Source organism: Leucoraja erinacea, chromosome 8 (genome assembly GCF_028641065.1).
Source record: "Leucoraja erinacea ecotype New England chromosome 8, Leri_hhj_1, whole genome shotgun sequence".
Lineage (NCBI taxonomy): Eukaryota > Metazoa > Chordata > Chondrichthyes > Rajiformes > Rajidae > Leucoraja > Leucoraja erinaceus.
Window position 1 is genome coordinate 46,624,133 of NC_073384.1, and position 18,979 is coordinate 46,643,111.

The 18,979-nt window shown below is 41.6% G+C and overlaps 1 protein-coding gene across 2 annotated transcripts in view; it reads right to left on the reverse strand.

The window, feature by feature from the left end:
* srbd1 (S1 RNA binding domain 1) overlaps positions 1–18,979 on the reverse strand; it is a 217,844-nt gene that overhangs the window by 53,047 nt on the left and 145,818 nt on the right. The gene's annotated exons all lie outside the window — the stretch shown is intronic.

Below are 18,979 nucleotides of genomic sequence, written 5' to 3' on the forward strand. Positions count from 1 at the left end.
CTTTCTCTTTACAATCACAGGTTGCTCCATTAGTTGGGTTTGTGACATTCCGGTCTGCCCAGTGGCATGTGCTTATCTGAAGCCCCATCCTCAGTTATTCAATTCAGCATGTCATTCATTTTCTCTGCCACTACCACCTCATCTTGCATGCATTGAGAGTTCACTTACAAAATGGCTGAGCCTTAACCTGCTCTCACACTAACTATTCATGGGTAAATTGAGCTTAGGTGCATCCTGTTTCCATTGAATATCCTCGAGATGTTTCTACAACTTGGAGTCCACCAGTGGTAAATTAAATTGATTGGATATGATTTGGAAAGGCACACACCTGTCTATATAAGGTTCCACAGTTGACAGTGCATGTCAGAACAAAAACCAAGCCATGAAGACAAAGGAATTGTCCGTAGACCTCCTAGACAGGATTGTGTCGAGACACAGATCTGAGGAAGGGTATAAAACAATTTCTGCAGCATTGCAGGTCCCGAAGAGCACAGTGGCCTCTGCCATTCTTAAATGGAAGAAGTTTGGAACCACCAGGACTCTTCATAGAGCCTGGCCACCCGGCCAAACTGAGCAATCAGGGGAGAAGGGCCTTGGTCAGGGAGGTGACCACGAACTCGATGGCCACACTCACAGAGCACCAGAGTCCCTCTGTGGAGATGGGAGAACCTTCCAGAAGGACAACTATATCTGCAGCACGCCACCAATCATGCCTTTATGGTAGAGTGGCCAGACGGAACCCACTCTTCAGTAAAAGGCACATGACAGCTCGCTTGGAGTTTGCCAAAGGACATGAGAACCAAGATTGAACTCTTTGGCTTGAATGCCAAGCGTCACGTCTGGAGGAAAACAGGCACCGCTCATCACCTGGCCAATACCATAGCTATGGTGAAGTATGGTGGTGGCAGCAGCATCATGCTGTGGGGATGTTTTTCAGTGGCAGGAACTGGGAGACTAGTTAGGATCGAGGGAAAGATGTACAAAGAACGGAGCAAAGTACAGAGAGATCCTTGATGAAAACCTGTTCCAGAGCGTTCTGGATCTCAGACTGGGGCTGAGGTTCAACTTCCAACAGGACAACGATCCTAAGCACACAGCCAAGACAATGCAGGAGTGGCTTCGTGACAAGTCTGTGAATGTGCTTGAGTGGCCCAGCCAGAGACCGGACTTGAATTCGATCAAACATCTCTGGAGGGCCCTGAAAATAGCTATGCATCGATGCTCCCCATCCAACCTCACAGACCTTGAGAGGATCAGCAGAGAAGAATGGGAGAAATTCCCCAAATACAGGTGTGCAAGCTTGTAGCGTCATACCCTAGACGACTTGAAGCTGTAATCGCTACCAAAGGTGCCTTAACAAAGTACTGAGTAAAGGGTCTGAATACTTATGTAAATGTGATATTTCAGTTATTTCTTTAATTACTGCAAAAATTTCTAAACACCTGTTTTCACTTTTTTATTATGGAGTATTGTGTGTAGATTGATGATAAAAAAAATAATTTAATCCATTTTAGAATAAGGCTGTAATGTAACAAAATGTGGAAAAAGTGAAGTGGTCTGAATACTTTCTGATTGCACTGTATATATAGACTAGATTAAATACATAGGCCCTCCATATGCGTATGCTTGATTATGTGGAACGGGATAGAGAATGTATTTTTGGTGGTCCATTTCAAGTCCTTGTATCATGTTCAGGAAGACAGTCCCTAAGACACCAGCACCAAGAGCCACATCATATTCCCACAAGAATGAGAAAGAGTGCAGAAATCTGCACCAAACATACAATTGAACAGTGGAGCAACTTTCCTAGGTTCTGCCAGTTATGCATCCAGATAATGAAGTGGGTGATATGGGAAAGGTGGAATACAAAAATCAAAATACCAATTCAGTCCAGAAATGTAACTGAAGGGGATCTGGAGGTAGAAACATTTATTGTTTCTTAGCTGCCATTCCAATGTGCATCAAATATGCATAAAAGCAAAATATTACTGCAATTACAATAATGAATCACAACCTAGCAAGCACTATTTCTAAAATGACCATGTTAGAAAATCATGTCATTGTATATATCCCATATAACTTAAATGAATGAATGAATGAATCTCTTTATTGTCATTGCACATGGTACAACAAAATTTAAAAGTCAATCCCACGGTGTGATTCACAAGAGCAATTTTAAATATATAAGAAAAGGTAAAAATATATACATATTAAAAAAAAAATACAGATAAATAACAATAGCAGCTGAGGTAGAACCATTCAGTTGAATGTGAGTGTTATTTCTTATTTTGCATTGTTAAGTTCACGTATGGCTATGGGGTAGAAGCTGTTTCTGAGTCTGTGCGAGTTTTGAAAGACCTGTACCGTCTGCCAGAGGGCAGCAGGTGGAACAGGTTGTGTCCAGGGTGGGAAGGGTCCTTCAGGATGTTGGCTGCCCTGCCAAAGCAGCGAGAGCTGAAGATGTCCTTCAGGGAAGGCAGTGAGCAGCCAGTGATTTTTTGTGCGGTGTTGATGACCCTTTGAAGGGCTCTCCTGTCCGCTGCAGAGCAGCTGGCATACCATGTGGTTATACAGTACGCCAGCACACTCTCAATGGAGCAGCTGTAGAAGGACACCAGCAGCTTCTCCTCCAGGTTGTTTTTCCTGAGGATCCTCAGAAAGTAGAGTCGCTGCTGGGCCTTCTTGACTGCTGTGGTAGTGTTTGTAGTCCAGGAGAGATCCTCCGTAATTTGTGTGCCCAGGAATCTGAAGTCTGAGACCCTTTCCACACAGTCCCCATTGATGAATAGCTTGACTGCATTCACTTGGCATGCATGGGACTTGTTGGTGCTAGATTAACCAATTTTGAAGGCGATGTTACTCCATTTAATACTCCTACACACTTTAATTTATTTTTCAACAGTAGCACAATAAATTTTCATACAATTTTATTGAAGCATGGGAAATGAAGCAGGAGTACAGGGACCTGGTGTGTGTTGAAGGGAGGGTGGAAACTGGAAAACTGGACACCAGTGGGTTAATGGGAGCAATGGAAACCAAAGCCCTGGTACATCAAAGGGGGCAGAGGAATCAGCAGCCATTGAGGCAGATGTTAAACCATCAGGATTTTTTAAACAATCAGATAGTGTATTGTTGGAGTTATTTTCTAGTTCTGAGAATATAGCAGAGCAAAGAGACTAAGCAAAAATGCTATGACTTTCTTCTGTAATCCCCTTAATTTCTATTTATAACAAAATGAAAGGACACTGCACAGTTTAGTTCACCAATTAAACATTTTTTTAAAGTTATTTATTCATCTGTAAGGTTTGTACATTCACCTGTCAATTTAGAAAATCCCTCCAAAATTACAGTTTTCACAAAAAAATCCTCAGGCAACTGATAAAAGAACATTTTATTTCATGTTTATTCTTTTGATGGTCATGTGGTTTCTTTAACTCTGGTTTCGATGTTGTGTACAATTTTCTTCAATCGCTTTTTGCTTTTAATCAGAACTTTACTTGGCTTGTAACAAAATACTCTGTGAAGTATTATACCTGATAGTTCTGGCTTTTATTTTTTAAATGGAATGGTAAAGTTAGAGCATTCTCCTTTCATACGTTTCTGCTCCCCTCAACAGAAATCCATCACTCAAACTACAATACATTTGTACAATAATGGCAGCACTTCATTAGTTATCCACATTTCCATTGTGGTCTGTACCTCTATAATGAATAACAGTGGGCTATTTAACATGAAGGGCATCATAAAACTCTAATTATATGCTCGGCCACAGATTAAATGTAAAAAACAGGACTGCCAAAGTGGAATATAGCAGATACTGTAATTACCATCTACTGTGGTCTTAACCACTCTCTCCCACAATTACCTTCTCCCCGATTTAATTTTGTGACTCCAGTTCATTCTACCAATTTCTCTACCACATCTATTCTGATGACACCATCTTCCTTACCAGTGCTTCTGATATCTCTTTCTTTTTCTTGAACTTTGTCCCATTGTATCCATCCCAGAAACACAAAAAATGTATTCTCCTTGTCCGCACCTTACACTCAGAGGTTCCTTAATAAATGAATCATCTGCTGTTATTTCTGGAACTTCGAACATGATGTTATCATTGCAGGTATCTCCTCCTCCAAAGGTAAATGATTCTGCTAAATCCTGGTTCACTCCTTCATCACCAGACTTCTCCTTGCTCTTGTACTCCTCTCTTAGCAGCAAAATAATGTTTACTGGTATAGGAGCAATTCAAATGTGATTTTTTAATTATACAATGAAGCAGCCTTCTTTGAGCAGTCAAATGCAGATCATCGCAACTTCCTAGGTTGTAAATTCTTATGAACTTGAACAATGGGTAATCTATTTGCAGTATCCTAGCGCAAACAGTGCAGGAATTCTCCAGAATTTATACTGCTTTATCAGACCTCTCTTCCAGCTTTTAAGAGGGAACTGCAGATGCTGGAGAATCGAAGGTTACACAAAAAAGCTGGAGAAACTCAGCGGGTGCAGCAGCATCTATGGAGCGAAGGAAATAGGCAACGTTTCGGGCCGAAACCCTTCCTCAGACTGATCGGGGGTGGGGCACCGGAAATTGGAGGAACAGCACCTCATATTCCGTTTGGGGAGTCTGCACCCCGGGGGCATGAACATCGAATTCTCCCAATTTTGTTAGTCCTTGCTGTCTCCTCCCCTTCCTCAGCCCCCCTGCTGTCTCCTCCCATTCCCCAGCCTTCTGGCTACTCCTCCTTTTCCCTTTCTTGTCCCCACCCACCCCCACCCCCGATCAGTCTGAGGAAGGGTTTCGGCCCGAAACGTTGCCTATTTCCTTCGCTTCATAGATGCTGCTGCACCCGCTGAGTTTCTCCAGCTTTTTTGTGTAACCCTCTCTTCCAGCTTTCTCCCCCCACTGCAATCAGTATGAAGAAAGGTCCCGATCCGAAACATCGCCTATCCATGTCCTCCATAGATACTGCCTGATCCACTATGTTATTCCAGGCCTATGACTCTTTTTTGTAACCAGCATCTGCAGATCCTTGTGTCTACATTACAAAACTCTTGATTTAATGGAAGGCAAAATAAAAAAGTGCTTATGGAAATAACACTCCCATCCCCCCCCATCTCAACTCTTAGCCAGACTGGAATCAGTTAAGTCAGCACAGACAGACTCGATTATACCTGCAGCAAAAATTCAGGCAGTATCTGTGGAGAAGTAAGAGAATGGTTCAACGCCTTGACCTCGGCACACCTAATCTGAACAATATAATCTTAAAAAGTCCTGGGATATTGTTTACCTTAATTACTTAATTCCATTCACAAGGTTTAGTTTAGTTTAGAGAAACAGCACGGAAACAGTCCCCTCGGCCCACCAAGTGACCCGGCCAGTGATCCCTGTACACTAGCACTTTCCTACAATTTACAATCTTTTTACTGAAGCCAATTAACCTACAAAGCTGTACATCTTTGGAGTGTAGGAGGAAACCAGAGTACCCTGGCGAAAACCAACGGGGTCACAGACAACATCTGTAGTCAGGATCAAACCTAGGTCTCTGGCGCTGTAAGACACCAACTCTACCGCTGCACCACCATGCCACTCAAGATACAAGATACAAGATACATTTAATTGTCATTTGGACCCCTTGAGGTCCAAACAAAATGCCGTTTCTGCAGCCATACATTACAAACAAATAGACCCAAGACACAACATAATTTACATAAACATCCATCACATCGCTGTGATGGAAGGCCAAATAAACTTATCTCTCCACTGCACTCTCCCCCCCCCCGATGTCAGAGTCAAGTCAAAGCCCCCGGCTGGCGATGGCCATTGTCCCGCGGCCATTAAAGCCACGCCGGGTGATGCGAGGTCGCACACCGGGTCTTGCTGTTAGAGCCCCCGGCGTGCGCTCGCAGAGTCCCGCGGCCATTCCAAGCCGCGCGGGGCAGTGATGTAAGGCCCCGCTCCAGGAGCTCTTCAACCCCGCAACTCGGGCGGGAGAAGTCGCCGTTGCAGGAGCCCTAAGAAGCGGTCTCCCTCCAGGGACCCGCGGGCTCCCGGTGCCGCCGTCCACAGACCTGCCGTTGGAGCCTCTGACTCTCCGGCAGCAGCAGCAGCAGCAGCGCTCCTCCACCGCTCCACCCGCTCCGGACTCGGCCAGCCCCGCGACGGCGACGGTGAGTCGTAGCACCAGAGTCCCCGGCTTCTTCCTGTTGGAGGCCGCTCCTCGTTGCGGCCCCAACGACAACGGAAACCCGACGAGAAAAGTTCGGGTCTCCAGTGCAGGGAGAGATTTTAAAAAGTTCCCCCCCCCCTCCCACCCCACCCCCACCCTCCCCCCCCCACCCCCCACACAAAAAAATAACAAAAACTACATTAAAACATAGACAGAAAATAATAAAACGCGGACAGACTGCAGAGGCCGCTGCTGACCAGAGTCGCGCCGCCCACCGGAGCAGTACTTTAACGTTTTAACAAGTGTAAAATCAGCAATTAGTGGATTTTTTATTTAAATATTTAATGTTTTCCTTACTCCTGATGGTACACCTATGTAAAAGGGAGTTACAGCATTGAATTTTACAACACATTCATTGAAACAAATAAGAATGTTACCAACATTTTGAACATTGGGTATACAATTACCAATAAAACATTTTGTCTATTTGTCATTAAAAAGAATATTTGTTAGTAAGTACAGGTGCACAACCTTTTATCCGGTGTTCCAGAAACCGAAAAACTCCAAAAACCGGCCATTTTTTCCAGATGTCGTCTGCGCACCAAAGATCGCGTTTGGCGCCAAACTTGACCCAAAACGACCCACGGTCAACCCAGGTCTGTACTACTGTAGCGGCTGCCTCCTCCCTGGAGACCGGGAGACGCTTAAACATCTGTAAATCATTGCTTAAATGTTAGTCAGTTAGTTTGGAGGGCTTTTATGTGAAGGGGGGTGAAGGGGTAAACTTTAATTCTTAGTCCCCTACCTGGTCGGAGAGGCGGGGAGCGGTCAATGCCTTACCGGGTCGCTGTGCAGTAAGCTCCGCAGCGCTGTGGCCGGTGGGGCAGCGGGTGTCGCCGGTTGTAGCTCCGACCCCGGCAACTCTACCCCTGGCTGCGAGGCGCTCCAAATCCAGCGCGGCCCGCGGCCGGACGCCCCAGCTCCGCGAATGTCGGGAGTCGGCAGCGTCACAGCGCTGGGATACCAGCGGGGTGCGGGCAATGCCTTACCGGGTCGCCGTGTGGCAAGCTCCGGAGCGCTGTGGCCGCCGACACACAACATCGCGGAGCGTCGCTGGACTTGGAGCCGCGCAGCCAGGGGTAGAGTTGCCGGGGTCGGAGCTCCAACCGGCGCCGCCCGCGGCCGGACGGAGCTCCCAGCTCCGCGGCTCCAAATCCAGCGACGCTCCGCGAATGTTGGGAGTCGGCGGCCACAGCGCACCAGAGCTTGCCGCACGGCGACCCGGTAAGGCATTGCCTGCTCCCCGCTGGTATCCCAGCGCTGCGACGCCGCCGACTCCCGACATTCTCGGAGCTGGGACGTCCGGCCGCGGGCCGCGCTGGATTTGGAGCGCCTCGCAGCCAGGGGTAGAGTTGCCGGGGTCGGAGCTACAACCGGCGCCGCCCGCGGCCGGACGGAGCCCCCAGCTCCGCGAGGTTGGGAGTCGCCGACCAGGTAGGTAGGGGACTAAGAATTAAAGTTTCCCCCTTCACCCCTACACCACCACCACCACATAAAATCCCTCCAAACTAACTGACTAACATTTATGCAATGATTCTCCCGGTCTCCGGGGAGGAGGCAGGTGCTCCAGACTTTTCAAGCCGCCCGCGCTACCTACCTAATCTACGCTAAAAATCTTCCATTCTGAAATCCGAAAATGTCCGAAATCCGACAAATGTCTGGTCCCAAGGCTTTAGGATAAAAGGTTGTGCACCTGTACTATTAAAACCACCTTTTTTAGGCCTTCACTGATTGCTATTTCCAGGAAGAGTGTTTTCTTGAACTAGATTCACCTAACAAAAATATTTCTAACCACAATAATACTTTGCTTTGACGGCAGTTTTGCAAGAGTAATCCTCTAGATTCACATGTTTTTACTGTAATCTAGCTTTGTTTTGGAAACATTACTTCATAAAAGAAACAGATCCTTTACAATAAAAAGAAATTGAAACTTTTCACATTCTCTCGCCACACATTATCGTGCATGACTGACTTACAATATCTGATCCCCATCCCCAGTTCAAAGGGGATGAACTGCAAGCAAGAAAAAATATGGAAAAGTAACTTTGCTGTATGTACTCAAAGTTACTCTGAAGCAGATGCATAATGAGAGTAGTTCAGAGCTAACACTTCTATTTTGTTTCCCCCCCCTTTTAATAGTGGGGGTTGTGACACCAAATGTCTTTACATTGTCACCTCCAGCCACTTTCTTTCATTTCTGAAATCTCCAGGAACTTGCACTGTCTCCTTACACATCAGGTATCTGGCTAGACGGGGCAGCTGCATGACCAAATTGTTTCTTGGACAAGTTGGCTTCACTGAGCCAAGCTGACCTCTTCACTGAATTTAGCAAGTGCAGTCTCCCTTTTATCACTGAGCTAGGCAGCATCATTGTAAGTCTGTGCAATGCTTTGTTGTCATGATCAGTCTGGATAGATTACCCTTTAATTAAGATTAAAGGTGATCTTAAACATGGGAATGAGTGATTTAGATAAAATTTGGATTCAAGCTGAGGAATGAATTGAGATGGTTGACAGCATGATTGCACACAGGAATAATTATAATAGCATCAGCTTCACATTATTCAGTCCATTTCCCTCAGTCAACACAGTAATAAACAGAATAATGTGATGTTTTTAGTCCCGTTGGAATACTCTTGCCCAGAGTAGGTGAATCGAGGATCAAAGGGCATAGGTTTATGGTGAAGGGGAAAGATTTAATAGGAATCCGAGCGGTAACTTTTTCACACAAAGAGTGGTGGGTGTATGGAACAAGTTGTCAGAGGAGGTAGTTGAGGCAGGGACAATCCCAACATTTAAAAAACAGTTAGACAGGTACATGGATAGGACAGGTTTGGAGGGATATGGATCAAATGTTGGCAGGTGGGACTAGTGTAGCAGTGACAGGTTAGCCGATGTGGGCAAGTTGGGCCAAAGGGAGTTTCCACACCGTATCACTCTATGACTCGGTGGTCTCAATGAAAAACGTTGAGTGGTTTGGTCTTTAAGTCTGATGTAAGTAGCAGTTCAAATATAGGTCATTAGTCATTTGTGTATACCAATGCATCATGAAAAATGTCATTATAAAGAGGACTGTCAAACTCTATTTGGAGTTTGACAGCGATGGGATAACGGTAAGCTATGTGTGCTGCTAAAAAGATTTAAAAAAAGCAGTGGGTTGGAAGATCCAGCCCATGATCTGAACAGAAATGCATTGCCTTTTAATATTAGCATTTATTGCTTCTATTCTATAACCATAAACATTAATGAACTGAATTGGATGATTTCACATTTAAGGTCAAACACAATTATGAGGAATCAGCTCCCAACTTTCTAATGCAGGTATATTATTAAATTTAGTCATTCTCTCACAAGCAAGGGCATAGTAACAAACGTTTGTGTGTTACATTGCATTTTCACTGTCTCACATTTATCAGGGTGCTTCTATTAAAGATCAATTTTTAACATTTATTTTGAGCAAAAATCAAATGGCTGGAGGAACTCAACGGCTCAGGCATTTGATAAGGTCCCACATAGGAGATTAGTGGGCAAAATTAGGTCACATGGTATTTGGGGTAGAGTGTTGACATGGATAGATAAGTGGTTGGCAGACAGGAAACAAAGAGTAGGGATTAACCGGTCCCTTTCAGAATGGCAGGCAATGACTATTGGAGTACCGCAAGGCTTGGTGCTGGGACTGCATCTATTTACAATGATTTGGATGAAGGGATTCAAAGTAACATTAGCAAATTTGCCGATGACACAAAACTGGGTGGCAGTGTGAACTGTGAGGATGATGCTATGAGAATGCAGGGTGACTTGGACAGGTTGAGGGAGTGGGCAGATGCATGGCAGATGAAGTTTAATGCGGATAAATGTGAGGTTATCCACTTTGGTAGCAAAAACATAGCGGAGGAGCAAAAAAATAGCGGAGGAAGGCGGATTACTATCTAAATGGCGTCAAGTTGGGAAAAGGGGAAGTACAACGGGATCTGGGGGTCCTTGTACATCAGTCTATGAAAGTAAGCATGCAGGTAAAGCAGGCAATGAAGAAAGCGAATGGCATGTTGGCCTTTATAACAAGAGGAATTGAATCTAGGAGCAAAGAGGTCCTTCTGCAGTTGTACAAAGCCCTAGTGAGACCACACCTGGAGTATTGTGTGCAGTTTTGGTCCCCTAATTTGAAGAAAGGCATTCTTGCTATTGAGGGAGTGCAGCGTTGGTTTACAAGGTTAATTCCCGTGATGGCGGGACTGTCATATGCTGAGAGAATGGAGCAGCTGGACTTGTACACCCTTGAGTTTAGAAAGATGAGAGGGGATCTCAGTGAAACATATACGATTGTTAAGGGCTTAGACACGCTAGAGGCAGGAAACATGTTCCCCGATGTTGGGGGAGTCCAGAACCAGGGGCCACAGTTTAAGAATAAGGAGTAAGCCATTTAGAACGGACGAGGACACACTTTTTCTCACAGAGAGTGGTGAGTCTGTGGAATTCTCTGCCACAGAGGGGGGTGGAGGCAGGTTCTCTGGATGCTTTCAAGAGAGAGCTAGATAGGGCTCTTAAAAATAGCGGAGTGAGGGGATATGGGGAGGCAGGAACGGGGTACTGATTGAGGCTGATCGGCCATGATCACATTGAATGGTGGTACTGGCTCAAATTGCCGAATGGCCTACTCCTGCACCTATTGTCTATTGGCAGCATCGTGGAGGGAATGGACGGATACTTTCAAGAGAGAGCTAGATAGGGCTCTTAAAGATAGCGAAGTCATGGGATATGGGGAGAAGGCAGGAACGGGGTACTGATTGGGGATGATCAGCCATGATCATATTGAATGATGGCGCTGGCTCGAAGGGCCGAATGGCCTACTCCTGCACCTATTGTCTAATATCTATTGACATTGTTTCCTTCTTATTTTGCTGTGCAGTTGTAGTTTATCATTTTACAACCACAGGGAATGTGGCTCTATGCGGCACAAAGTTAATAAATACTTTCCCTTCGGAATTTGAGGCATATTGATATCAGTTAAGTAAACAAATATTTTCCATGCAACATGGATAGCCTTTAGTACTCATCCTGCATATGAACACGGCTGTTTACAAGTTCTCAAAACAATTTACCCATTGAGAATAAACCTCCAAATATATATGTATGTATGTATAAATATAAAACCGTACCGTTAATCTTTATTTGTGGTGATATCATATGCTATATTTCTTAATAAAATAAATATATTTTGAGTTTCTTTATGGAATTTGATGGAATTTGAGTTCATTTTTTTGAAGTAGCATTCCAGCACTCTATAAAAATCCAGTGGCTGTTTTATGACAGCGAATCTTAATTATAATAAAAACTAGCTGGTTATTCTTACCAGTGTAGTTTGCCACAGGTTCTCAGATAGCAGTTTTGGCCCTATAAAATTGCATGGTAATGTCTCAATTATTTATATATGGTGTAAAATGAAAAAAAAAAATCATAATCATTGCAGAGGTAACTTCAGGCATTTTCCTGTGTTTTCCTCTATTACATTGCAAGTGTTGTTCCAGCCACACAAGAGGATATTGCAATGACTAACACTGATTTTACAGCAGTCTTTCTGAAGGAAGTGCTTTGAATCTGTCTTCCATCTCCCCTGAAGGTTTAGCCAAGATCAAAAACATGCCAAGTCAGAAATCTTTAAAAGACAAGTGAAAGCACTGATTGCCACTGTACGGCTCTGCTTCCATCAAGAGCAATAAGCAACCGGATATCTGTGGCAAAAAGTTCATGCATACAACAGTTCATACAAATATTCAGCAAAATGTTCTGAGCAAATCCATAATAATGCAAATAATGACCACAAAGCACACGTCATCTCAGAAACATTTTTTTCACGTTAGAAGTACGTTGTCATCAGCAATTTATTAAAAAAAACAATGTCATCCTGAGGATTGGTGAAATCTTCTTTGAGATCACATGGCAGTGCAAAAATTTGAACATGTAATTTCTAATCTGACGTAACTGTAAAACTACATTTTGATAGGTAACCCATTCTTGAGTATGCTATTGCTTAAAAAGTTTAAGAACAATAGTATCATAGTTTTGCAAAATAGTATCATTTTTCCTTGCAATTAAAGTAACTATATCTTAGTAATAGTATAAACATATACAGACTACAACAAATAGATGCCTATGATCAAAATAAAATTAATTTCAGGCTCATTATTGGCATTCGTCTTTCTTCTGGTATCGTTCTTTACCATGCTTACAAGGCAGAATATTACAAAGTAATCACTTAATGGGCCTTCAAACAAATGATTTCAAGGAAGGAATGCTTACTATCCCATTCACATGAGAATGCTCATCATAGTTTGATTGGCATGTGACAGCACAAAAAGTCATCAAGGTTAGCATGTGTTGAATGACCCAGGAAAGACTAACGGCTGTGAAAAGCAAAAGGAAACCTTTGAAAAATATTGCCACTCTCTGCTTCAACAGAGTGGCAATATGTCCAATCCTAAATATAAGACACATAAATAAATCTGTATTTTTTTAAATTTTGAGCACTGCAAAATACATATATTTTAGTAGAAACAAAATTGAAAGAAAATAAACTACTGCCATCCCTATCACACCAACCCCTAAATTAACCTTTCAAAAAATCTGAGCACTAAGCATCTAAATCTAAACACTTAGACTGTCTGACATATTTCTGTTGATACGCATTTCTCTCCAGCAGTCTCAGGAAAATTACAAAATAATATTTCAGTTATTTTAAATGCCATACCAGACCAGTTAAAAAAAAAATTGCTAATTTAATGCAGCCACTACATTTATGACTTACAAAAGTACTTCCATTATTTCAATTTCAATATAAATGTTATGTCTGAAGAAGAGTCTCGACCATAAACATCAGCCATTCCTTCTCTCCAGAGATGCTGCCTGTCCCGCTGAGTTAATCCAGAATTTTGTGTCTGTCTTCGGTTTAAACCAGCATCTGCAGTTCCTTCCTACAACTATATAAATGTTATGTATGTATAATCTTGTATTGTATGTATTACTCAGCTCATTTAAAACAATGATGTACTGAACTATATAAACTAGGGTAAACACAGGGTGAGTTAGATAGCATTTAGATATACCTAGACTGCACATAATTAGTTAATCCAAGTCAACAGGAGTATCACAATTAATCTCAATTTCCCTTGATTAGGGAGAGAACTATTAACAGTTATTTTTTCTCAAGATTTTTATCCTCTGGTTCCTCCCGCAAAGCAGAATTACGAGGTGAGAATCAGACACACCTAGTCCCTTACTTTCAACATCCTGGACACCATACTGATCAGAAACACAACTGGACTCACCATGTTAATACGTACTGCGATGCAAGAGTAGGTAAAAAAACTGGATATACTTCTGACAACCTAAAGGCCTTTCATTATCAACAAGGTGCAGGTCAAGAAGCAACATGATAGATTAATGCAGCTTCCATAACATTCAAAAAGCTTTGCTTCACCCAGGATTATGTACCCCACTTGATTAGCTCCGCATTCACCATCCTTTGTATCTTTACATATTTATTTATCTATATTTATCTCTTTACTTATTTATATATATTTATTTTTGTATGCTTCGTTGTCACCTTCCTCCAGCTAACAAGGATACATTCAACATTTCCCTTGAGCTTCGTCCCCTTTGATGTCTCGTTTTCACACCTTACCCTTCCATATCTTTGTGACTCCCTCTCCCGACTCTCAGTCTGAAGAAAGGTCTCAACCCGAACGTCACCCATTCCTTCTATTCAGAGATGCTGCCTGTCCCGCTGAGTTACTCCAGCATTTTGTGTCTATCTTCACCATCCCAAACATCTATTCCCTCCAACACCAGTGCAAAAAGGACTGCAGTAAGTCATCTACAAAATGCATGCGGTTACTTGTCATAATTACTCTGACAGAACCTCCCTCACCCTTTAGTTCTTCCATCAAGGATAAAGGCAATCAGCACGCAGGAAAACACTACCACCAGGTTCATCTACAGGTCGCACAACATTTTAATCAGGAAATATATTGTTATTCCTTCACCTCCAGTGGTCAAGTCCCAGAATATCCCATTCACAATTATTGTGGGAATACATTAGCCAGAATGACAGCAGTGGTTCAATAAGGCAACACATCACTTTCTGAATAGCAACAGGGTACAGGCAATCTGAAAAATAGAGACCTTTGTGATCAAATAGTTACTCTACACACACCTTCTGCATCATGAGAAAGAAGTAAACAATTTAGCACAAGGCATTTAGGCCTGCTGATAATTTAGAACAGGAACGGCAGTATGCAAATAATGTAAAACGGGATTTTTTTCGCCACAATTCAAATTGTGATGCTGGCCGGTTTTCATCAATTTCTGCCATTAGAAAGGAAAACGTCTTTTCACTCTTAAATATCAAATGTCTGAAAATTTTGCTTCAGTAAAAGTTTAATGATAGACATCTTGCAATTGAACTAAATCTGCTAAGGCAGCCAAACTCCTCTTAATTGCAAAAAAAATGCATTTTGTGTATGTTAAAGATAAAGCTCAGAAGCAAGACCCTTCATTCCACCGAGTCCACTCCAACCATCGATCATCCACTCACACCAGTTCTATGTTATCCCACTTTACATAAGAATAATAAAATGTTGCTAATATTCAAGGCTAGCATTCCATCAAAAATCAAGATTGCCAAGCAGTCATGAAACCTACAGTATCGGTGTAAATCATAAAACTTTTACCATGGAAATTTAACACGTGTAACAGTAACAGTCTTTTTCATTATGGTGCAGCATTAACAGTGAAACAGATGATATTTTTGCATGTTTGATTTGCAGAACAGATCCTTCCAGATTGACAACCCAAATCACTTCATAAGGCCATTGATGTGAATCATGTTTTAACAGCATATAAACAGGTACTGATATTTTTATTCACAATTCTGAAAGCACAATTGTTGGAATTTATTTACAACTTAGTTTCTGTCCGCAAAACCATAATATGTTTCCTTTTTTTAAAATGCAGGCAATAATTACTTTTAGTTTTGCTTGAAAACACATTAAGCATTCATCAAACATATGAGAACAAGCATAGGTGCTGAACTACTATCTACCTCTTTGATGACCCTTGGACTACCCTTGATTGGACTTTGCTGGCTTTACCTTGCACTAAATGTTATTCCCTTTCTGTGTATCTGTGCACTGTAAATGGATCGATTGTAATCATGTATTATCTTTCTGCTGACTTGTGAGCACGCTACAGAAGCTTTTCATGTACCACTGTACAGTGACAATAAACCGAACTAAAAACTAGGTGAATATCAGAACACTATCCTCTTTTTGATTTTAAAACAATCTACTCTAGGTAGCAATTAAAACTTTAATTATTGAAAAAGTCCAAATTATCCACCACCACCTCCTCAAGCATGACTTTATTAGGTGTTTTTTTTTTGCCATCTCCAACCACTGACAACATCACCAGTTCTAAACTAAACTACAGAATATTCGCAAATGCTGTATTTAATACATCTCTCCCCCACCAGACAATCACCATTGCCAATGTCAGTGATTGTCAATTTACTGATTATATTCACTGACCATAATCCATGAGTTTACAATGGAGTTCACAGAAGAGTCAAGGACCACAAAACAGACATGTTACCCAACAAACTAAAAATCAAACATCTTACCCCAGCAGCGTACTCATCACCTTGTAGGTCAAATTGGCAGATAGGATACTTATTTTGGAAACTGATGGTGCTTCTTTTCACAAATTAAACAGCGACCTCTCATTCTGTTTAGTTTAGTTTAGAGATACAGCACGGAAACAGGCCCTTCGGCCCACCGAGTCCGTGCCTAGCAGTGATCCCTGCACACTTACACTATCCTTCACATTAGGGATAATTTACAATTATACCAAGCCAATTAGCCTAGAAACCAGTGTGTCTTTGAAGTATGGGAGGAAACCAGAGCACCTGGAGAAAACCCACGCAGGTCACGGGGAGAACGTACAAACTCCATCCAGGCAGCCCTCTTAGTCAGGATCAAACCCAGGCTTCTGACACTGTAAGGCAGTAACTCTACCGCTGAGCCATTGATCCCAATATAAAAATACAGTCACTGTGTATCTTTGAAACGTTTCTCAAAGGATGCAATCCTAACCAATTGTAAAAACAAAATATGACCTATTATGGAGCTTGTTTTGGTTGCACTACATATTTCGGTTTGCACTACTATGGTTTACTAGTATTAATAATAATTTATTGTATTATTAATTGTTTATATTTATCTGTTGCGTAGTGCATTGATGTGCCTGTAAAGCTGCAGCAAGTAAGAATTTCATTCTTACTTCCTGATGCACATGACAATTAAACACACTTGAATTCCTTAACACTTGATAGTTCTTAATAAACCTAAACTTAGTATATTTTGTGTTTCACAAATTGGAAGTATACAAGTACTAACTGCATTGCCAATAAGTAATTTGTAATGCTCACACATAAAGCCCAATTTTCGTTTTCGTGCAGGAAATAATTGATACTAACTTCTTCTTGAGAAGATCTGTAAATAAATTAATCCATTTTACATTTAGGCCATTTGTATGTTTTCAATTTCAGATATAATGCAACCGTTAACTCGTGGGATTTCTAAAAATTGTCATAAATTTGCTACAAATTAGGCAGATTACACACATTTCGCATTTTAAGAAACTGATTGCCACAAAGTATGTGAAACTGAGAAAGTGATTCACAGATCCAAAGCAGGTGTGAGAAATTTTCTTGACGAATAAAAGAAATATAATGAGAACAAACATGTCAATTGGTCTCTTGGTGTTTAGGAAGATATAATTTAGCAAAGTAACAGATAAGAATATTGTAATATGGAATGCCATCTCAAAGTGCAAATGTATGAAGTACATTTAAGGCTCAGTCCTGATTTACAACAGCATTCCTTATACCTTCACTTTAATATACAGTAAGACTCGTAAGTGTATTTCCTATAAACATACCTTTTTGTATAATCCTTTGCTTTTAAGGATAGCTAGCAAGTAAGGAATTTATATAAAAGCAGAATGAGACTGTTGGCGTGCAGAAACATTTGGTTTTAGGATTTAATGGAATGAATTAGTGTGGAAAAGTTGCTCTTGAACTTTAAATGCTGCTAGTTTAACTTATGGTGCAAAAGGGTGGGAGAAAAACAACCAGAAGACCTGGGATAAGGTAAGTTGTGGAGCTTTGTCAGCTGAACTACATTATGTGAAAAGTTGCGATTATGAAGGCTAGGTGATTCTCACATATGTTACATCAGAACCCACAAAATCAGAGTGGAAATAAGTCATCCATGATCACGTGGGTCCGCCTAAGACAAGGAATGAAAAACTCAATAGGATAGGAGTGGAGTGATTGAAATATCAACAAGGTTCTTGAAGTTGATAATGGATTTGTAGGGCCAGAATATGCTAGGTCACACAACGCAAATATCAGAATAGTTGAAGTTTATCATGCTTGATACAAGAAGAGCTTAGATGTATAATGACCAAAGGCTTTATTGGTAGATTAACAGAGTACATAGAACAGTTGTTCAATTTAGTTTACTGTCACGTGTCCCAAGGTACTGTTGAAAAGCATTTGTTGTGTGCTGACCAGTCAGTGAAAAGACAAACATGATTACATTCAAGCCATTCACAGTGTATAGATATATAAGGAAATAGTGTCTAATGCAAGATAAAGCCAGCAAAAGTCCGATCAAAGATAGTCCGAGAGTCACCAATGAGGTAGATAGTAGTTCAGGACTGCTCTCCAGTTGTGGTAGGATGGTTCAGTTGCCTGATAACATCTGTAAGAAACTTCTCTACCTTTTGCCCGATGGGAGAGGGGAGAGTGACAAGGGTACGACTCGTCCTTGATTATGTTGCTGGCCTTGCCGAGGCAGCGTGAGATAGAAATAAAGTCAATGGGAGGTTGGTTGGTGTGCAGGTCCACAATTCACGGTAAATTCTTGCAGTCTTGCATGGAGTACAGCACAGGAACGAGTCCTTCGGCTCACAATGGTTGTACTGAACATGATGTCAAGTTGAAATGATCTTATCTGCCTGTACATGATTTTATTTGACAAAAAAAAGCACAAAAAGGCATGTATTTCCTCAACCAAAATATGGTTAAAAATGATAATATAAAGGTATACTACATTAAATAACCAAAGTTGCTTTGTTGCATATAATTACTAGCATTTTTTACAAATTATCTGGTGTTAAACTATGCCGTCTGTCAGACAGAATATGCTTCTGTTGTGAAAAACTTATTTCTACCTCAGCTGAGGTCACTGGTGCATACCCGAAACAAGCTACAGACTCTATATTCATGTCGATATCTTGTGCATTACAACTACCTTTGAGAACTTTAGCTGTGTTTTGTATTTCTTCAAGGTCTTTGTTAGCTAAAATCACTCTCACATTTTCCTTGTATGTCTTTACCTACATCGCCAGGAACGTTATGGATATCGTCAGTTACTTTGTTAAAAACTTGCAAGTTATTCACTAATATTTCATCACGTTTCTCAAGGGAAGTGGTAGCTTGTGGGAAGTTTGCAAAATTGGAAGCAATAAATAGGTTTTGGAGAAGGCTGAACCAGCGGGCTGCGGCACGAATGAATGAACGACCGACGGTGGTGCCCCCGGTTTTGCCCCGGTGGTGGAAATGTTCATGTAATTTATACTATGTTAACATGTTAATAATAACATTAATATTAACATGTTAATATAGAAAACGTCATT